Source organism: Panthera pardus, unplaced genomic scaffold (genome assembly GCF_024362965.1).
Source record: "Panthera pardus isolate Hobbes unplaced genomic scaffold, ASM2436296v1 HiC_scaffold_6, whole genome shotgun sequence".
Lineage (NCBI taxonomy): Eukaryota > Metazoa > Chordata > Mammalia > Carnivora > Felidae > Panthera > Panthera pardus.
The window spans coordinates 21,439,126-21,461,552 of record NW_026526991.1 but is presented as its reverse complement, the minus strand read 5'-3'; the positions used below and the strand labels follow the sequence as shown (position 1 = coordinate 21,461,552).

At 38.2% G+C, this 22,427-nt stretch overlaps 1 protein-coding gene and 2 pseudogenes across 14 annotated transcripts in view; 1 reads left to right on the top strand and 2 right to left on the bottom strand.

Moving 5' to 3' along the window:
• Positions 1–9,940, top strand: part of LOC109265206 (proteasome subunit beta type-5-like) — a 53,109-nt pseudogene extending 43,169 nt beyond the window's left edge.
• The window catches only part of ANKS1B (ankyrin repeat and sterile alpha motif domain containing 1B), a 1,073,811-nt gene that overhangs the window by 1,018,841 nt on the left and 32,543 nt on the right, over positions 1–22,427 (bottom strand). The gene's annotated exons all lie outside the window — the stretch shown is intronic.
• Positions 19,333–21,434, bottom strand: LOC109265389 (60S ribosomal protein L37a-like; annotated as a pseudogene).

The window sequence follows — 22,427 nt, the reverse complement described above, 5'->3', positions numbered from 1 at the left end:
GTCACAGATTAGCACAATTTTATCAGGACAATAAATGTCACTAAAAACAATTAACAAGATTTTTTAACAGTGATAAGAAGGAAAAGTACTCAACTGTCACTGTACTTATTTAACACTTACTTTTTAAAAATGTTCATTTATTTATTTTGAGAGAGAGCGAGCGAGAACGAGCATGCGCACACACACTAGGGAAGAGCAGAGAGAGGGGGAGAGAGAATCCCAAGCAGGCTCTGCACTGTCAGCACAGAGCCTCAAACACAGCACAGGGGCTCAAACTCACAAACCATGAGATCATACCTGAGACAAAATCAAGAGTCAGATGCTCTACCAATGGAGCCACCCAGGCGACCCTAATGCTCACTTTTTAAAGAGTAAAGTTAGTTACTTATTGTAAAACACAAAATGCGTGACAAAATATATGCTTAGAGTTGTTTTTGCCTTTACAAAAGGAGATTCACTACATTCTATCATTTCATTTTTCTGTGTATAGCAAAAGTGAATCAATAACCTATTTCCAAATGGTCAGCTAATAAAATTAACTTTATATATTTAAGAGAGTTATTTATTTCTTTCAATTATATACACACACAGGCTTTTTTTGTAAATCATTAACACTTAAGAAGTACTTTCACTGACACTTCAGGTAGATAAAACATTCTGGTTGTCTGAGAAAACCATTCCTATAACGTTAGTAAATGCATAATCACATTTCCAAATTGCAGCAAATAAAAACAAAATAATTAGAAAGAATATACATTTACTCTAAATAAAGCCTGAGGACACAACCAGAGATGAGTGTGCAAAGCATAACCTGATCTGCGTACTTCCACAGTGCCTCAAGGTATCTCTCTCTGTCTGAGTGCTCTGCTTGCAAACATCTAGGTCAGTCAGTCCTACGGCTTAAACAACAATGTCCTAAATAGGGCATGAGATTAAATCAAATGCACAGTAATGTAAACCGATGTATCTCCTAGATATAATGAGGCACTAAATGTAACACTGTTAAAACCCAGCAGAGAGAGGCCAAAAAGAAACCAAAACGAAAATATCTGTAAGGCTTTCTAAAATAAAAAATTTTAAATAGAGTAAATAAAGAATAACCTACAGATAGTTATTCTCGCCTTAGTGAAGGGCAAGAGTCACATATGGGTCTCTCACCTACTACTTCTAGTGATTAGTAACCAGGTGAACCACACTCATGTAAATCCAGCCCACAGTAGAAAACGAGTAACTGAACTCAGCCTAAAATGACAGTTCTATCGTATTTGCTGGAATACTTTCTAGAGGCCTCTGAACCTTTGTTTTTTTTAGACCCGTGATATGCACCAATAATTGACTTAATCACTGATCTCTGCTACTAAGATATACAATGACATACATGGCCATTCTGTCTCACAACTATGCCCTGACCTGCACTAAGCACCCCACATATTCAAGAGAATGAACTAAACAGGTTTTGCATTATACAGAACAAGAGTCTACAACTTTTTTCTGTAAAGCACCAGATAGTAAATATTTTAAGCATCATGGGGCCACATAGTCTCTGCTAGAGCTATGCAACATCATGGCATAAAAAGAGTCTTAGAGAATATGTAAATTAATGGATATGGCTGTGTTCCAGTATAACTTTATTTACAAAAAGCAAGCTACAGGCTAGATTTAAACTATAAGATATAGTCTGTCAACTCCTAAGAGTAATTCTCAGATTTTTCTCAAGTCTAATAAGTGGCTGAAAAATCTGCCTTTGGTAGAGAAAAGAAGAAAACCTAACAATTTTTATTCTATCTTTAAATTACCAAGATCATATACTAGTTATACAGCAGACCTAGGGATCTGTGTGACTCCTTGAATGAACATTATGGTAGATGAGAAATGAAGAAGGGTGAAGATGGTCAGTAATATTAACCAACAACAAACAGTTATTGAAAATCATTATACCCACAAAAATTATCTGACCTAAAAATATTGTATCTTTCCTACAAATATTTAATAATACATACCTTCCCTCTCCCACTTTTTTCCATCCCTTCTATTGCTTACCTTGTATAAAAATAGATAAAATAAGCACCCGATGGTAGTAATAGCTTCCTACCCAGTCTTCCTGCTTCCAGGAACAAGCTACCTAAAACATAGTTCTGTTCTACTTACAGTAACTTGCCAATTTAGCAATGCTTAAGCCTGTGGACTTGGGTCACAGAGAACTTAGTGTGACTCTAGAGTCTATAATTTATTAGCTGTGTGATCCTGAGCAAGTCATTTAACCTCTCCAACTTCTATTTCCTTATCTACAAAATGGTTATAAAATCGTAAAAAGAAAAAAATCATAAGGTTGTGGTAAAAAGTAAATAAGGGAATTCACGTAAAATACTCATCAAAATATCTGATACATTGTCACCATTCAATAAGTTTATGCTATGATTATGGTAACCGTGGAATTAACATGTTTTAAAACATATTTGCAAATTCTTTCAAACTCCTCCCATTGAGAAGTAGGATCTATGTGCTCTCCCCTTGAATCTGGGTCAGCCTTAATAGGTTGCTTATAACCATGAGAGTGCAGCAGTGGTGACACTGTATGATTTCTGAGACAAGGTCAGAAAAAGCCACACAGCTTCTTTCTGAGTCTTTTGAGACACTCGCTCTAGAGTCCCATAAGAAATCCAGGTACTCTGACACTGCCACATTGGAGAGAACATATATAAGCACTGCTCAGCTGAGCAACTGTCCAACATCATCTGCCAGCTATTTAAGTCATCTTGGTCAACTAATCCAGCTGAGCCTTCAAATGACCACAACCATACAGATGACCATAGCCAACATCTGACTGCAACTACCCGATCACAAAAATGTGAGTCAAACAAAATGTTACTTTAAATAATTGTTTTAGGTAATTTGGTAGGTAGACAGCAATAGCAACCAGAAAAAAAGGTTAGTATAAAAGTGATGTAACAAAAATCAAAAACATGTAGCATTGGCCAGGTCCCTTAGCAGCCTCACAAGTAACCCAAGATAAAGACAGCCTGCCTTGAAGAGGTTGTGACTTTTACCTAATGGAGTAAACCCCACTTAAATCCACCAAAAAAGCAAAAACCTCTTATGGGAACTGTATTAACAAAGGTATTCCCAGCTGAAACTTAAATAGATGGAGTAAGTACAAAATGAAAAGAAGCCTTTGGATACCCAAACTTCTATAGGTAGGAAGCAGGCCAAGAAAGCTACCCAAATGCAGACATATAGCATTTCTTAAGGAAATGAAAGAATGATTCAAAACCAAGCATCAAGAACCCAAATGGCAGAACCAAGAGCAATGGAAAACCATTTTTTCTTTTTTTTTTTTTTTAATGTTTGTTTATTTTTGAAAGGGAGAGAAACAGTGCGAGCAGGGGAGGGATGGAGAGAAGAGAGAGACACAGAACCTAAAGCTGTCAGCACAGACAGACACAGACTCTGAGCTGTCAGCACAGAGCCCATCGCAGGGCATGAACCCACGAACCATGAGATCATGACCTGAGCTAAAGTCAGACACTTAACCAACTGAGCCACCCAGGTGCCCCAGTGGAGAACAATTTCTCATGGGAAGTACTGAACACTAATCACAAAACTGGCAACATCTTCCCAGCTGGATTTCAAAATTGCAATGGTCTCATGATTGCTATGTTGTACCTCTCATTTCCCCTGTTTTAGAATGCGGGTGTTTACTGTGGTTGTCCCACCCCTAAATCACTACTGTGGGGAACAGATAACATCTTTCTGGTTCACAGGTCTTCATATCAAAAGAAACCATATATGAAAGATGGCACATTGGGAGACTCATGTGCACATAGAGTTGATTTAGATAAGAGCATCCTGAGATCATGCCAGAACAAATAATCCTTTAAGATGGAAGAGGACTTTGGAGGGAATAAATTTTGCATTTGAGAGAATTATAAATAATTTGTAGCCAGTGGAAAGACATGGTGGTTTTAAAACATGTCTGTATCTTTTAAACACCTCTTTGACACCTCTCCCATCAAGAGGTGTGGTCTATGTCCATTCCCCTTGAAGCCAGCTCAATTTTAATGACTAGCTTTTAACAATAAAATGCAGCAAAAATGACACTATTATAACTTCCAAGTTTGGTCAGAAAAGCCCATGAAGCTTTTGTTTGATTCTCTTGAGACATTTGCTCTGAGCAAAACCTGCCACCATGTAAAAAGTCTGACTACCCCAAAAACATCATGCTGAAGAGGCCACATGTAGGGAATCTGGTCAGTAGCAAAACTGATGGTCCATCAACAGCCAGGATCAACTACCAGCCATGTGAGTGAGCCAGATCAGAAATCCAGCCCACTTACATCTTTATATGGCTTTAGCACCAGCTGACATCTGACTGCAACTAAATGACAAAGCCTTAAATGAGGAACACCCAGACCAGTTACTGTCCAGTAACAAATTACTGACCTACAAAAACATGAGCAATATAAAATAGTCATTTTAAACTTCTAAGTTTTACATAATTTCTCATACAACAATAGTAAGCAAAACAAGAATGATGATGTCACTCTCTTTCAGTGGCTTCCCATTATTCTTGGAAAGAAGTCAAGTTCCTTTTATAAAATTTACATGGTCCTGCATGATCCAGTCCATTTACCTTATTGCTTAACTGGTGAGTGGTCTTACCTGAGATGTCACTTCCTCCAAAAAGTATTCACTTTAACACCAAGTATAGGGTAGGGAACCCTTCTAAGCATTCTTATAACATTCTTTACTTTCCCTGTTACAGTACTTGCTATGCTACAAATTTATTTACATTATCTCTTGTAGACTCTACATCCTCTACAGGTAGGAATCACATCTCTCTCATTAACCAATGTGATGCCAATACTCAGTGTATATGATAAGCACTCATATAATTTTGTTAAGTATTACATGAATAACACTATTATAGGGTAGAAAAACTAGAAATAACTAATAACAAACAAGACAAAATAGAATAAGTTAGTAATATAGGTAGGTACAAATAATCTACTGTAGGAGAATGGGGAGGGGAAGACCTCTCTGAAGGAAGAGTTTCAGTGAGATAGCTTTTCCTGGAAAAAGTTTATATTAAAAGGATTAAACACTGGGGTGCCTGGATCATTCAGCTGGTTAAGTGTCCAACTCTTGGTTTTGACTCAGACCATGATCTCATGATTCATGGATTTAAGCCCCACATTGAGCTCCATCCATGCTGACAGTGCAGAGCCTGCTTAGAATTCTCTCTCTCTCTCTCTCTCTGCACACCCCTCCCGCTCACACTCTCTCTTTCTCAAAATAAATAAACTTTTTAAAAAAGGACTAAACATTAAAATTTAAAGGCTACCTAAAAATTAAAGAATAGCTAATGCCTGGCTCCCACAGGCACAGGATTTTGTTTATAAGTCTAGTTCTATGCCTGTTGAAAGGAATTTGAAAATATCTGATTCAAATTTGTTTTGAGATCTACTATTTAAACCAGGTCTACATCCCAGAATGAGGTAATCAAATAAAAAACCTACCCCAAACATACTAACTTTCGTTAATAGTCATGAAACTAACAAACTCTCAACTTTCCATTAAATACACATTTCAAAAGTACTTGACTTCCTGATGAATACCCTACAATAGTTTACTAACTTAATAAATAAGTGGGAAAAAAATAAATGGCTTTATAGATAATAATAATTATTTTTCTTGTCCTAGAAGCACTATTATTTAAAATTAATTACTAAAGCTCTAGTGAAATTAGACACCAAAGTACTACCATGAAATTAAAGACTAGCAGATTGGATTTTATTAAAATTAAAAACTTCTATACATCAAGAGACATTATGAAAAAACAGAAAACCAAACTACTGATAGGTAGAAGATATTCACAATACACCTATCTGCCAAAGGATTGGTATCCAGAATATATAAAACACTCCTATAAATCAATAAGATAATCCAATAAAAAATAATCAAAAACTTTGTGAAAAAGTGGTAAAATATAGCTACAAATTATTCCTATTCCGGTATATTTGCCCCTTTGCAATGTGGCATAGCTGCTCCTCCAATGTGGGCTGGTCATAACTCACATTAATCAAAAAAAAATACAGTGGAAGTGAGGTTATATAACTTCCAAGACTAGGTCTTAAGAGATCTTGCACCTTCCACTTTTACCCTCTTAGAACGCTATTCTACCAAATAAGGAAGCCCTACTACTTACCAGACTATGGTCATAGGAAAAAACAAAAAACAAAAACAAGGTGCCCTAGCCAAAGCCAACACAACTGACAGACAAGGGAGTAAGGCCATCTTGGGCCTTCCAACCCAAAGAGACCACCCCTAGCTATGCAGCTGCATAAGACAGCTCAGACAAAACCAGGAAAGGAACCTCCAAGTCAACCCATAGAGTTGTAAAAAATAATAATAAACCGTTTTTGGCTTAAGCAACAATAAATAACTGAAACAGGTATGACATGGCACTTCATAAAAGATGATATCCAAATGGCCAATAAGCATATGAAAAGGTGCTCCACATCATCATTCATCAGGGAAAGTACAAATTAAAACACGAGATATGACGACACACCCACCAGAATAAATATTCAAAAGGTTGACAGTATCAAATGTAGGCAAAGATGTGGAGCACTGACACTTTCCTACATTGCTGCTTTAAAGTGTAAATTTGTAAAAAAGTTTTCTGGAAAACTATATGGCAGCATTTGGCAAAACTAAAATTATGCCCACTTTGTAACCCAGAAATTCCACTTCTACATTTATGCCAAACAAAATGCATATCTATGTACATATACAAAAGTATATACACATACACACCCAAAACATGTGTGCAAGAATGATCATGGAAACACTATTCATAAGAACCAAAAATTAGAAACAATCCAGTTGTTCACCAACAGTAGAATGGATAAATTGTGGTATATTTATACAATAAAACTACACAACAATTAAAAAGTACTACTACAATTTGCAGCAGCATGCATGAACCTCAGAAATAAAATCAGTAAAACAAGCTAAACAAAAAAGGCTAGTTAGTATAATTGCATTCCATTTATATGAATTTCAAAAACAAACTAAGTCAAAACTAATATGAAGATAAAAGCCACAACAGTAATTACCTCTCAAGGGCTACCCATTGACTGGGAAAGGGTATAAGGCAGCCTTCTAGGGTATTGGAAATGTTCTCCATCTTGACCTGGGTTCACAGAGCTGTACCCAAGATTTGTGTACTTCACTTCACTATATGCTGTACCTCATTTAAAATTGTTTAAATATCCTGCAAACCAGTTCACCATTCTAATGGCACAGAAACAGTACAGAGAGCAAAAGTGCCATGACCTACATAAAACAGAAAGAAAACATTCCCACTGGACCTCCTTTGCCCCTTGGTGATATCAAATACCATGACAGTCAAAATGCAGGTGTGCACAGAGCAGCAATAAACTAATGACTACATTAGTGCCGAGTTTGGGTGGTACACACGATATCCAAACCATTTACATGAAGCTGAAAGTAAACAGGACTTAAAGAATTTATGTTGCTGCCCTACCAAATTTACATGAAACAATCTCATAGGTTTGAGTTTTATAAATATACATCAAAATATAATTATCCCTTAACTATCTGTTTGAGACTCAACATTTATATAGTCTGGAGTTAGGTAAAAGAATGAAAATGTGAACTGTATTTGGCCCATCTATGTAGTCCATTTAGATGAATGGTAATCACATACTGCTAATGAGATCAAAGTTGTAGGTTACAGCCTCGCAGGGGTCAGTTCCATGCAAAAACTAATGCCCTTTTGGCATAGTCATAACAATGCTTTCCACTGTCTATGGTTTTTATTACAAGAATCAAAAAGAAAAGACACAGTATATGTAGTCAGAATTGCATGTTACAAGTATGACAATTTAAAGCATACTTGATTGTTAGCACAGTTGTTATTAACATCACTAAATAAATGAGTTCTCCCTACTTCTATATGAGAAAATCAGCAGGATACCATAAAGAAACTAAAATTAGATGTGGGTTATCAAAATGTAGAAGCAAAAAATCTAGCAGACAAATTCAGCCAAATTGATAAACTCAAGAACTGTGTCTCAAAAAAGACTACTCATATTTTCTTATTATATGTTATGTTTAAATTGTACTCTTCTGGGGGCGCCTGGGTGGCACAGTCAGTTGAGCGTCTGACTTCAGCTCAGGTCATGATCTCACAGTTCATGGGTTCAAGCCCCGCATCAGGCTCTGTGCTGACCGCTTGCTCAGAGCCTGGAGCCTGCTTCAGATTCTGTGTCTCCTTCTCTCTCTGCTCCTCCCCTGCTCACATTGTGTCTCACTCTGTTTCTCAAAATTAAATAAATGTAAAAAATAAAATAAAATAAATTGTATTCTTCTGTCCTCCCCACACTGCAGCAATCTACATTAATAAAATTCCCAAATCTAGTTGATAGGTCTATTGTGGAGATTAAAATAAGATTATGTAGTAAATTTTTAAAAAAATCATCTGTTTAAAATTCAGTAAATACGCAAAAGTTATAATTATTGGCAAACTTAACTGGAATTTAATTTTCTAACTAGCTGTGTGCCAAATAAGTTTAATAATTCCTAAAAAAATAAAAAGTGAGTCTTGGATTAAACACGTGAGAAAACTGACCCACAATACAACTTATTTAATTCATCCAACTTGCTATAAGAAATATACTGAGATACTCAAGAGTGACTTAAAGTGTTTCAAATTTGGGGTGCCTGGGTGGCTCAGTCAGTTAAGCGCCCGACTTCAGCTCAGGTCATGATCTCACAGTCCATGAGTTCAAGCCCTGCGTCAGGCTCTGTGCTGACAGCTCAGAGCCTGGAGCCTGCTTTGGATTCTGTCTCCCTCTCTCTCTGCCCCTCCCCTGCTCATGCTCTCTCTCGCTCTCTCTCTGTCTCAAAAATAAATAAAAACATTTAAAAACAAATTTTTTTAAGTGTTTCAAATTCCACACTGTTAAAATAGCTTGTAAGAGGAAGAATATTCACATATAATAATACAAAGCAAAAAGTGAGGTGAATCATGAGAGGATATAAAGTGCAATCAGAAGTTGGAGAATGAATTCCAGCTGAGATAAGGAAAGGCGTCACCAAAGAAAGGACATTTGAGTTGGGTTTTAAAAAAAAGCACAGAATATGCAGCATTATGGTAGGAAAAAAAAAAGGGAGGGAGTCCCAGCAATGGCCTGAGCCTGGCCACGCCCCACTGGAGTACCCTAAAAGAGCCAAGAATACAAATGCTATAATGGAACCACCACTCTGGCCTTCAAGTTTCAACATGCAGTCACTGTTGCAGCAGATTCTCAGGCCACAGTGGGTACCTATACAGCCTCCCAGGCAGTAAGGAAGGTTATAGAGACCAGTCCCTACCTGCTGAGCATGCAGCTTCTGGGAGCACCTATTGGCTCAGCAATGTTGAATCTATGAGCTTCAAAACAAGGAATGTATCTCAGTAACAGCTGCCTTCAAGCTGCTTGTCAAGATGATATATCAGTATAAAGGCATGGGACTGTCCATGGGCACCCTAATCTGTGGCTGGGATAAGAGAGGCCCTGGCCTCTACTATGTGAACAGTAAAGGAAACTGGATCTTGGGATCCACCTTCTCTGTAGGTTCTAGCTCTGTGTATGCTTATCAGGTCATGGATCGGGGTTCCTCCTGACCTAGAGGTGGAACAGGTCTATGATCTGGCCCATCGAGCCATCAACCAAGCCACCTAGACAGATGTCTACTCAGGAGGTGCAGTCAACCTCTACATATCCGAGAGGATGGCTGGATTCCAGTCTCCAGTGACAATGTAGCTGATCTACATGACAAATATAGTTGACCTACCCCCTGAATGAGGGTGGATGAGACTGCTTGCATTTCTTGGAGTGACTATTGTTGGTAATGTGAATACAACTCCCCATCCTATAGTGGAGAGATCCTCAATTATGTTGATAATTTTTTAAACTCTGGTGCTGTTGACCTCTATGTATTACCAGTTGTTAATGACCTGCTGCTGCAGAGGTGATTGTTTTACCTTCTTGGACATTAACATTACGCCTTTCGACCATGAATGAATGAATGAATGAATGAATGAATGAATGCTTTTTTTTTAAACAGCCTTGCAGTGAAATAGTTATATGTGTAATTACTTATTTGATGTCTCTGTCCCCAAATAGACTTCAAGTTCTGAAAGGGCACTTTTCAATTTTTCAATTCTCTACAGTTTCTAGCAAAGCATCTGGTACATGGTAGATATTCAGAAAATATCTGTTTTAATAAATGAGTAACAGAGGCAGGAAAGTAACAATTTGTCTAGAAAATAAAGAAGAAAGGGATATGAAGATGAAAAGATTATTTAGGGCCAAACCGCAGAAGTCCCTGAAAAGCAAACTGAGAAATTTGTACTTTATTTGGTTGTTAATAAGGACTCACTGAAGTTTTTCAGGAGTGCAGTGACATTACTGGGTCTGTGCTTTAGAAAGTATATCTAAAAGCAATACTTACAGTAGATTAGAAAAAGAGACAACAAAGGCAATCACAAGATCATTATAGGAGTCCAGATCAAAAATAACAAGGACTTAAACTGGAATTTTATTTATGTTTTTTTTTTTAATTTTTTTTTTAACGTTTATTTATTTTTGAGACAGAGAGAGACAGAGCATGAACGGGGGAGGGTCAGAGAGAGAGGGAGACACAGAATCTGAAACAGGCTCCAGGCTCTGAGCAGTCAGCACAGAGCCCGACGCAGGGCTCGAACTCACATACCGTGAGATCGTGACCTGAGCCGAAGTCGGACGCTTAACCGACTGAGCCACCCAGGCGCCCCATGGAATTTTAAAAAGCAGTGGGAATAAAAAGTAACAATAGTAATAACCATAGAGATACTACATGGGTGAAATCAACCCATCTGACCAACACCTTTTGAGCACCTACTGTGTACCTACCAGACACCATGCTAGGAGCTGGAGACAGGAAATAAAAATAAGCCATAGCCCTTTATCTCAAAGAGCTGATGGTTTCCCTTAATTGTTCCAGTAGGGAAAACTGACCGAAAATACAATGAATGAAGAACAGAAGTCAAAGACTCTTTAAATTTTTAGTCTAGATGACTAAGAGAATGGAACACCATTCAGAGAATAGAGCAGAAAAAGGTAGGCAGGGAAGAAAATATGGGCAGTTTTTGACATACTGTATAGGATATCCAAGTAGAAATGTTCAGCTGGCAGTTACAAACTCAAGACTGAAAAAGAGAACAGAGGTAAGGTCTTACAGTGTGGGAAACATCTAGCATAAACATGAGAGCTGAAGTTCAAAGCTAGGAAAGATAAGAAAGGATGTTACAGGTAGAAACTTAGCAGCTATCTACATTAAAAAGATGGGGGAAGGCACAGAAAATTTAAAAAGAGGAAGAATTATCAGTAAATCAAACCAAACTAAGACAAAAAGACAGCAATCAGAGAGGCAGAAGGAGAAGGACCATCAAGATTAGGGGAACTGTTTCCAGAGGCACGGATCATCAACAATACTAGGTGCAGCAAAGAAATCATGGAAAATTAGGACTGAGAAAAAAAGATCACTGGATTTGGGAACAAAACAAATGCATTAGTGACATTTGAGAGAGTAGCAGAGTGATAAGGAAAAATTCTGTTTCCAAGAAGTTGAGGTATCAGTGAATAATGAGGCAGAAAAGACAGCTAGAGCAAACCACTCTCTTGAAGTCTGACCGTGAAGAAAAAGAAAATGGTGGGAGTCTGACAATGAAGAAAAGGAAAGAAAGAAAGAAAGAAAGTGATGGGACAGTAGTTTGATAGGAATAGCAGAAGGAGAATGATTTTGTTTGGATGCAGAACGATTACATGAGTTACATGTCATTAGCAGGAGGGAAAGGATTAAGTGGGCAAAAAATAAAAGCACTGTTTTTAGAACAGGAAAGAACTAGAGAAAGGAAACAAGAAACGCTGGTAAAAAGACAAAAAAATACATAAAATATTTGATTTATTCATTCAATATATATTTATTGAGTATCCATCATGAACTTGAAACTGGAGAATATACACTGGAGAACAAGAAACAGTCCTTCCAGAGGAAATGGAAAATGGCACCCTAACATCCATTCCATTCTTTCTGTTGTATAGCAGCCAAGCAACCTGGACAGAATTAACTAGCAAATTAACTGGATAGAATTAACACTAGCAAAAGGAGATGTTAATCTTGAATAGCCTCAAGAACCACCATAATCATTATCTGCCTTATCAGGATACTTGATTCAGGAATGGGCACAGAACCCTAGTTAATCCTATCAGAAGGAAACCAGGACTTGATTTAATGGGAAAAGGGGCATTTCTGAGTGGCAAGATACACTGAGGGGAGGTTTGAAAAAGCAGCAGCCATTTTGCTACCAAAAAGCCAGCTTATTATGAAGGCAACATCAAAGAGGACAGAGGTGAGAGAATCACGAAAGAAAAATAATAAAGCTCTGGTCAACTACATCTGAAACCCATCCTTTCTTTGGTCTTTAAGTTACATGATCCAATAAATCCCCTTTTTTGTTTAAGGCCATTTAAGTAGAGCTTTTTGATAATTGCGAGGGACAGCATTCTAATTACAAATTTGATACCACTATAGGCACAAAATTGTTGTAAAAATGTAGCATACAATAAGGCATGCCCAGTGCAAACTCTAGACTGAATCCTCTCTACACTCTTCTGGCTTTAGATGTCCATGGTTCTAAACTTTCAACCTAAAAATGCCCCCTCTTTGGTCATCCTTTCTTGACCTTTCACCCTTTGCTCCCAAGCTGGTTTTGTCTTCACCAATCCTTGAATCCCTAGTCTTGGAGCAGTAGGGTGCTCCCCCTCTGAGAAGCATCAGACTTCACCTGCTCTCCGTGCTCCAGAATCAAGTGAGAGGTGCCTATGACTTCAACCTCAACCACCTTAATAAGAGAATTCTTAGCCCTGGGGATTATCCTTTCTGCAAGTTTGTTCCTGTGGCTCAGTCTAGAATTTCTATCTTTTCCTCAGCCTCACTGAATTGTCTTCCTTCAAAACTAGACTTATTGGCACAAGAACAGACACCCAGATCAATGGAACAGAATAGAAAACCCAGAAATGGACCCACAAACATATGGCCAACTAATCTTTGACAAAGCAGGAAAGAATATCCAATGGAATAAAGACAGTCTCTTCAGCAAGTAGAGCTGGGAAAACTGGACAGCGACATGCAGAAAAATGAACCTGGACCACTTTCTTACACCAGACACAAAAATAAACTCAAAATGGATGAAAGACCTAAATGTAAGACAAGAACCCATCTAAATCCTCGAGGAGAAAGCAGGCAAAAACCTCTTTGACCTTGGCCGCAGCAACTCCTTACTCAACACATCTCCAGAGGCAAGGAAAACAAAAGCAAAAATGAACTATTGGGACCTCATCAAAATAAAAAGCTCCTGCACAGAGAAGGAAACAATCAGAAAAACTAAAAGGCAACCGACAGAATGGGAGAAGATATTTGCAAATGACATATCAGATAAAGGGTTAGTACCCAAAATCTATAAAGAACTTATCAAACTCAACACCCAAAAAACAAATAATCCAGTGAAGAAATGGGCAAAAGACATGAATAGACACTTCTCCAAGGAAGACATCCAGATGGCCAACCAACACATGAAAAAATGCCAACATCACTCATCATCAGGGAAATACAAATCAAAACCACAAGGAGATACCACCTTATACCTGTCAGAATGGCTAACATTAACAACTCAGGCAACAACAGATGTTGGTGAGGATGCGGAAAAAGAGGATCTCTTTGCATTGCTGGTGGCAATGCAAGCTGGTGCAGCCCCTCTGGAAAACAGTATGGAGGTTCCTCAAATAACTAAAACTAGAACTACCCTGCGACCCAGCATTTGCACTACTAGGCATTTATCCACGGGATACAGGTGTGCTGTTTTGAAGGGACACATGCACCCCAATGTTTATAGCAGCACTATCAACAATAGCCAAAGTATGGAAAGAGCCCAAATGTCCATCGATGGATGAATGGATAAAGAAGATGTGGTATACACACACACACACACACACACACACACACACACACACACACACACACACACTGGAGTATTACTCGGCAATCAAAAAGAATGAAATCTTGCCATTTTCAACTACGTGGATGGAACTGGAGGGTATTATGATAAGTGAAATTAGTCACTCAGAGAAAGACAAAAATCATATGACTTCACTCATATGAAGACTTTAAGAGACAAAACAGATTAACATAAGGGAAGGGAAACAAAAATAATATAAAACAGGGAGGGGGACAAAACAGAAGAGACCCATAAATATGGAGAACAAACTGAGGGTAAATGGAGGGGTTATGGGAGGGGGGATGGGCTAAATGGATAAGGGGCATTAAGGAATCTACTCCTGAAATCATTGTTTCACTATATGCTAACTAATTTGGATGTAAATTTAAAAAAAATAAAAACAAAATTAAAAAAAAAACTAGACTTATTAAGTACGTCCTCTGGGAAGTCACTGCAGGTCCCCTTCCCACTGCTCATTGGCCCTCAGATGCTGCCTCCTCAGGGTTCCTGCAACACTTGGTACATGCCACCTCTAAGACACCCAGACACGAAAGGAGAGAACTAGACACAATGTGATGTTGCTCCTACTGGGACAGGGACCACAGTTTATTTTATTTGTGTTTAAACAACATGTAGGAAGTAAATGAACATCACTTGTGATATGGAGGAATGGATGCTGGATTCAAAGCAAGACACATGGCTTCCAGTCATGACAGGATTTCTTACAAGCTACAGGGCCTGTCCAAGCATCTTCATCTACGAGGAATTCATCACTGGGTTGTTGTGAGATTAAGATACACAATGAATCTAAAAAATACTGTAGTCCTATGAGAATGATACCTGAAAATATTTTTAATGGATATTCAATGGAGGTAAAGGATGCCTTCTTACTAGGAAGTAACTGGAGACACGAATAAGTGAAAAACTCATGACGTGGTCTTTAAGCTGACCTTGAAGAACTCATACCATTTAGGCATGCTTAAAAGGAAATGGGGTGGAATAGGTAGCCAGGCAAAGGAAGTAATGAGACCAAATGTTGAGGAATAAGCATCAATTCAGCAGCAAATTTTATTCAGGGATTATTATGTGTCAAACATTGTTCTAAGTGCTAGGCATTGAGCAATGAAAACAGGCAAAGTCCCTATCTTCAGAGGGTTTAAATTCTAACTTGGAAGAACAGAAAATAAACACAAATAAATATACAAAATTATTTCTGATAGCACTAAATGACATGAAGGTAATATGCTGTGGTGACTGGTGGCAGGAGGGGTACTCTAGATAAGGCAGAAAAGCCATTCTGAGGTGATAACATTCTTCCATGTGAGAAGAGAGTAATGAGACAGAACCAGAATAAGGAAGAACAAGCCAAAGGAAATAACAAATGCAAAGGCCCTGTGGGAGGAAAAAGTTTGCCATATTTGAGGGAGATAAAATGGCCAGTGTGGCTACAGCAGAGTGGACAAGGATAAAAACAATATGAGGTTAAGGCTAAGGTCATGTCTAAGGAATACTGAGGTATCAATTTGGACTGAAGTTGAAATAGTAAATGATCTTAGAAAACTAATTTGAGGCTAAGGATGCCTCACAGATATTTCTAATAAAGTAGGGTGACTTTGGGAAAGTGCTGGGCACTTGATCTAGAGCACCAAAGCAGCATGGCAAAGACTGTTGGCATTCTGTTACTACAGAATGTCTGAGGAGAAAGTCATCTAGCACACCTTCCCTATTGAAGGAGGAAATGCAACCCAGAAGAGGAAAATGAGGTCTGTGGGCAGGGGGAGGTGAGAGTAAGTCATAATTAATGTTCACCAATACATAGGTCTCCTCTACTTCTGGGTACACAGGAATAAAAATGTGTAACTTTAGGACCAAAGCATTTAACTGTTGCTGTCCAGTCCTCCAATCCTGCCATGGTAATAGCCTGTTAATGTGGAGGAGGTGCCATGGACAAAGGCACTGCAGAATGCTAAACCAACACCTGGAAGAAGGTACCATAAAGAACCCAGATCCATAGTAAATTCGCAAGAGAGAAATAAACTCTGGTTGTGTCAAGTCATTGAGACAGCTGAGGGTTACTTGTTACGGCATGATCACCTAACCTATAATGATTACTATAGAATACAGACAATATTTCTAAAGGTTATAAAGAGTAGAGTAGAGAGGCTTACTCTGAGTGGGGAGAAGAGAATGTGAAATACTACTCAATGCCTTTGACAGATGGCATTTTTTGTGACAGTTCTCCATCTTTCCCTACATCAGTGACCTTTTTCAGATGTGCATCTTTTGCAGTTCCTCCTCCTAATATGATGGAGCGTATATTAATCGACTTGGGCTACCATAACAAAATACCATAGACTGGGTGCCTTAAATAACAGAAATTTATTTTCTCAGTTTTGGAGGCTAGCAGTCCAAGATCAGGATGACAGGTCCTAGTAAGAGCTCCCTTCCTGGCTTTCAAAGGGCCACCCTCTTGCTGTGTCCTCATATGGCAAGGGTAGGGGAGAAGGCAAGTGAGCTCCTGTCAACCAGCCAGCCCTCTGGTGCCTGTCCATGTAAGGGTACTAATCCCATTATGAGAGCACCCCTTTAAGATCATATCCAAACCTAATTATCTACCAAATGCCCCATCACCGGGGTACCTGGGTGGCTCAGTCAGTTGAGTGTCCAACTTCAGCTCAGGTCATGATCTTGCAGTTCGTGAGTTCAAGCCCCACACTGCTGTCACTGCTGTCGGTGCAGAGCCTGCTTGTATCCTCTGTCCCCCTCTCTCTCTGCCCCTCCCCTGGCTCGCTCTCGCTCTCTCTCTCTCTCTCTCTCTCTCTCTCTCTCTCTCAAAAAATAAACATTAAAAAATGTTTCCAAAGTCCCCATCTCCAAATACCATTACACTGGGGATTAGGTCTTCAACATAGGAATGGGGGGCAGGGGCGGGGGCACACAATTCAGTCTATAGTAGCATATATTCTCCCACCCCCTAATTTGTGGTTTGGCCATGTGACTTGCTCGAGCTAACAGAATGAGGCAGAGATGACAGTATATGCCAGTTCCAAGGCTATGCCTTAAAAAGCTCTGACATGTTTCCACTTGCCCTCTGGCACCTCTGTCATGGGCATGAGAAAAGTATGCTTTGGCTAGATCACTCCACCAAGGAGGACAGAAACATGTAAAGTCTTACCAGTACTAGCACAGCCAACTGGTATTTCAATAACTTGCAATGAGAATAAGATCCACCTAGCCACCAAGCCTAAACCCCCCGGCTGACTGAGCTCAGCCTAAATGAGTAGATGCATGAATGATAAATGATTATGTTTTTAATACAACATACAAACATGAGTTTGGGGGTAGCTTGTTAGGAAGCATTATTGTGGTAATAGGTAACTGGTATAACACCTATACAATGTCTACAGAGCACATCTGGCTCCTTAGGAAAAGCCTTATGCTAACAAAGACACCATGAAAATTATTGGACTTTCCTAACATTTTTATTCAAATTCTTGTTGCTTTATTCATTTCTGCTGGTTCCTTACAATAGCTCCTAAATTCAATTCCAATACTGGTCAACAAGATCTATGAAGACAACAGAGGAGACAGAAGAAAAGAGGGGAAAAAAATAGAATCAAAAAGTATTACAAAAAGTACTAATTTCAAGAAAGAAAATCAATACAAAACACCAAATGGAGTAGTCCTTGGGTTTAGTAAGGAAGAAGTTCATCAGAAAGTTATTTTTGGACACTATTGGGACAGATGCACGGGAACTGAGAAAAGCATAAGTTGCACACAGATGAGACAGTAAGTTTAGATAAGTTAATTAAGAAGTTTAACGATGAAAAGAAGAAACAAATAGGACAACTAGTGGGGCAGGGAATGGAACTCAACTCTTAATAAGGAAGACCAATGCTGTATTAGTTTCTCATGGCTAGGTACCAAATTACCACAAACTTATTATCTATTTTGTAGGTCAAAAGTCCATGTGGGCTTAGCTGGGTTCTCTGCTTAGAATCTCCCAAGCACAAAATCCAGGTGCTGACTAGGCTGAGCTCTCAACTGAAGGCACTGGGGGAGGATCCACTTCCTTGCTAATTTGGACTATATCCAGCCATTCCCTTGCTGTAAATTAGCTGGAGGTTGCTCTCAACTCTTAGAGGCTGCTCTCCCACACTTGTACATTTGCCCCTCCATCTTCAAGCCAGCAACAATACAATGGATGCTTTTCATGTTTAAATCTCTGGCTTCCCTTTCTACTACCAATTGAAAAACATTCTATCAAAGGGCTCATGTGACTATATTAGGCCTATCTAGATAATCTCCCTATTTTAAGGTCAATTGATCAGTAACCTTAATTATACTCAAAATCCCTTCCTTTTGGTATATAATGTAACAATCAAGGAAGTAACATCCAGCATATGCACAGTCCTAGGGATTATGGAAGGAAATCTTACGAGGGCATTTTAGGATTCTTCCTATCATATATACATATTTAAAGTTAGAAAAGGATGCAAAAGCTAAAAGATCTTGAAGATTTTAAACATCAGAATCCTGTATTACACGAATTACAATAATGAGGAAGGAAAGAAATCAAGGAAAATGTACACTAGCCTCACCATAGCAAAAAAGGAGGATGCCTTTTCTTGGAGATTGAAAGAATGATAAAAGGGGAGAGTGGGACGCAAAAGACAGCACTTATGCCAGCTATTTACTTTGCCAAATTTAGTATCATTTTAATTTAGATACAAAGAGACATATTCTCATATTCTGGGTTCTTTGAAAAAGTTCTTCCAGATGGTTACACCTCCCTAGAGTGACAGCACCCAGTGTTGCCTTGCACATATTGGGAATTCAATTAAACACTGCTGACCATCTGATTGGGAATTCAGAGTCTGGAGTAGCTGACTCAATACAAACATATGGCTTAGTTCCCATCAAAGGAAAAATCAAGCCACTGTATTCCCTTCTGTAACACTGCACCTCCTTTGCAATGTGGTAGAAAACAGAAGTGAACTAATAAAAATAGACCATGTAAGAAAAATTAGGGAACCAGCAAACTGTAGAATACAAAATTTCTCTAATTTTATCATAAAATCAGAACTCTTCAGCTAAGAATTAACACTAAGACATTTCCTTCCTAATTCAATTCAATCAAATAAATGCTTGTTGAGAACTGCTTCAGGATTATTTAAGATGAGGAAGATATAATCTGAGTTCAAGTTGATAAGGGATGAGGGATAAGGGTTAAAAGTAAAAAGAAGAAAACAATATTAAACCACTTTAACTTATAAAGAACCATACGAAATATTTACAGATAAGAAAAAAAAGTTCAGAAAGGTTAAATACATTTTTTTCAAGGTCATACAGCAAGTATATATGTAGATTATAAATTCAAATTCAGGACTGACTGACCCCAAAACTCAATCTCTACCAAATGAGGGATTAAATCATCTCTGGTTGGCTACCTGGACAAGGGTTTACAGTAAGGTGGAAAGAAACTGTAACCGTTTCTTAGAGAAGCAGCTATTTCAGATGGAACTCAGAAAGATACATACACTTCTGAAAAGCTGAGAGGTAAAGTAAGGAGAGTAATTCCAGAGGAAAAAGCATAAGGCACAGAAAGAAATCTGGGTCAACATTTGGAGATGGTAAATAGTTCGGATAATCTAAAGCACAAGCTCTTTACAAATAAACATTAAATTGGACACTGATGTGAAGGGCAATATAGAAAATTACTCTATACTCTGCAGTTAATGGGGGGGAAAGGTAGGGAAGTTCAAAAAATGAACTTGAATCAGGAAGAGAAAATTATCCCTATTTACTTCCTTTTGCCCTTTAGTCATAAGGTTAACAAACTATGTCATAAGCCCAAATCCAACCCACCATCGGGTTTTGTTCTTTTTGTTAAATAAATTAATCCATTCACTATAGGCTAGCACTGTTTCAAAGGGTGGGGCTTTTACTGGTTTTTCAATTCTTTCAGTCTTCTGATGGTAAACTTTACTGTGCAAGTAGGCATGGTGTTGTGAGTCCAGGCACCACCAGCTACCGCTTTCATGCAGGAACCACAGTGTCAGATCCCCGTAGCTCATCTCTTCATCTTGGTTTTGCCACAGAAGGAGTCAGTATACTAGGCATGCTGGCTTATTTCAATTTTCATCACCATTTTCCTGACATAAGCACCATAATAGGTCCTATATTAACCTACGATTCCAACTTTCTTGGCACATTTAACCATGTTGCCACAAACTAGGACAGAACCCAGAGAACCTGCCATCTGTTTTTGTAACGTTCTGGAACACAGCCATGTCCAGTCATTCATGAATTGTCAATTGACTGCTTTTACCCTACAACAGCAAAAATCATATGGCTCATAAAACCTAAAACATTTACTTTCTATCCCCTAACTGAAAAAATACGTCATTTGCTCTAGTGCTATACCTCATAGGATTCTTTTAGTAGTTTGCTCTGGTCTAAATATAAAGCTTGTATGGATATTTCTCAATTGCTCAATTTCCAATATTATAATTTTAATTCCCTTTATAGTAATGGAGAATATTACTCTCTTACACCATCAGCCTTCTTCCCCACTCCCCCCACACACATACATACTGTTTCTCTCAATACAAATATATGTTTAAATCAGTAGTCAGTGTTTATACCATTGACTACATAAATATTCTTTATTCCTGAGCCAGATAATGTAATGTGACATTTCCATACTTATAAAAATATCTGATATTTTTCTGCTTAGTTTTCCACTTACCTATCACTGTTTTTATCCCAGTCTAACACATTTGTCAATGGTCATTTTTTTCCAAACCTTCAAACATACCAAGCACTTCACTGTTCCTCCCAAATCCTTCTCATAGTCCTCTATCCTTTTTCTCCAATCTGGACTGGGTGCTCTCTAAGCCTACTGAAGAACTATTCCCAAGGAACCTCTTTTCTCGGTCCTCATACATTAAATCCTTTGTTTTCTGCATCCTATGTCTTTCTTTTTATTGATTTCCACCCGTGTTTTATGCAAGTTCATCTTCCAAAAGCTTTCTACAAAGGGACACATAAGGCATAAATGTTTTAATCTTTCTGTGTCTTAGAACTTCTTTATTCTATACTACCTCATCAATAGTTTGGCTAAATAGAGAAATATAAGCTGAAAGTGATTTTTCCCTTACAATTTTAAAAGCATTGCAACACTGTCCTCTATATTCCAGTGCTGCTGTTAAAAGTTTGATATAATTCTGATTATCATTCATCTCTATATGATTTGTTTTCATGTTTTCTTTTGTTTTATACAAAAGAATTTTATTTTAATCCATAATATTCTTAAATTTCAGGCTTTGTGATCTTTTCTCATTCCTTATGCTGGATACCTGGGGAAACTTTTCAGTCTAGAGACTTGTATCCTACAGAACTAGAAAATTTTCTATAATATTTTTTGATAATTCCCTTCAGGTCTTGTTCTTGTGCTCTATCAGTCGTCCACTGCCACAATAATGATGCATAACAAACCATCCTAAAACTTGGTGGCTTAAAACAATAACCATTTATAACTGCTCTGGAATCTACTAGTTAGCAAAGCAGTTCTGCTGATATTAGCTGGGTTTGTTTAGGCATTTCTTTCTGGTCCTGGTTGGCATCACACACATATTTATGGTAGGCTGGCCAACAGCTGAATTAAAATGGCATTGGGTAAGACAGGGCCCTGTTTCATTAGGGTGGGTGGGTATTAAGTCACAAAGATCAACAGAAGAAAAGGGTTTAAGAAAAAAAAGACAGTCAAAAATAGCAAATGTTGCTGACAAACACAGAAAGATAAAGATGGGGGTACCATATGATTTGGTTATTAGAAAGATAACAATGAAGTTTAAGAGAGATGCTTCAATAGCATAAGAAACAAAAGTTAAAAGAGTATTTAGTAAAGCAGTATGCATAGGCTCTTCCTTTTTTCAAACAATCTAATGGTGAAAAAGAGGAGAAAAAGCCTGAGATTGAGCAAGCAGCAATATGGTAAGGTCAAGGAAAGGTTTGGGTGTTTTTTTCAGTTTCTTATTTAAGAAAAAGAGAAACCTGGGCAGGAATACAGAAAGAAAGTGACAAAGAATCTCTCCATGACCAAACTCTACTCAGACTCTTCTGAACATTTTTCTCAACTAGGCCCTAACTTTTGTGCTTCCACGTTCATCTCTTCATTATCCAATTTTAGGAAGAATCCTGCTAATTCAGTTTAGTCAGAATTCTTTATCCTTACTATCTGATCACCCTCAATATCTGATTGGGTTCCTCACGCTCCACCATCTCTCAGGTAGTGTCTGATCACCCTGACCTGCCA